This window comes from Papaver somniferum, chromosome 11, assembly GCF_003573695.1.
Source record: "Papaver somniferum cultivar HN1 chromosome 11, ASM357369v1, whole genome shotgun sequence".
NCBI lineage: Eukaryota > Viridiplantae > Streptophyta > Magnoliopsida > Ranunculales > Papaveraceae > Papaver > Papaver somniferum.
In genome coordinates this window covers 30,377,184-30,377,925 of record NC_039368.1, presented here as the reverse complement: position 1 = coordinate 30,377,925, position 742 = coordinate 30,377,184, and positions in this window count along the sequence as shown.

Sequence of the window (742 nt, the reverse complement as noted above, 5' to 3'; positions counted from 1 at the left end):
TGGCGCCCGATCGGCTGAAAAATTTACTAAATGTTACAGGAATGCTAATGGCGCCTGATCGACTGACAAAAGGTCGCGGGAATTCTAATGGCGCCCGATTTACTGCAAAAATTTACTAAAGGTTGCAAGAATGCCAATGGCGCCTGATCGATTGACAAAAGGTCACAGAAATTCTAATGGCGCCCGATCGACTGACAAAAGGCCACGGGAGTGCTAATGATGCCCGATCGGCTGACAAATTTACTAAAGGTTGCAGGAATGCCAATGGCGCCCGATCGACTGACAAAAGGTTGTGGGAATGCTAATGGCGCACAATCAATTGACAAAAGACCGCGGGAATGCTAATGGCGCCCGATCGGATGAAAAATTTGCTAAAGGATGCAGGAGTGCCAATGGCACCCGATCAGCTGAACAAAATATCACGGGAATGCCAATGGCTCCTAACAAACCAATTTAACACACATCCCGCCCTCCCAATCCCATCAAGAAAAAGGGGGGGAGTAGGCGCGTCCAACATACATCCCGCCCTCCCAAACCCTGTTAAGAAAAACGAAGGGGGGAGTAGGCGCGTTTAACGTACATTCGGCCCTCCCGGACCCTGTTAAGAAAAGGGAGGAGTAGGCGTGTTTAACATACATCCCGCCCTCCCAGACCCTGTTAAGAAAAACGGAGGGGGGAGTAGGCGCGTTTAACATACATCCTGCCCTCCCAGACCCTGTTAAGAACAACGAAGGGGGGAGTA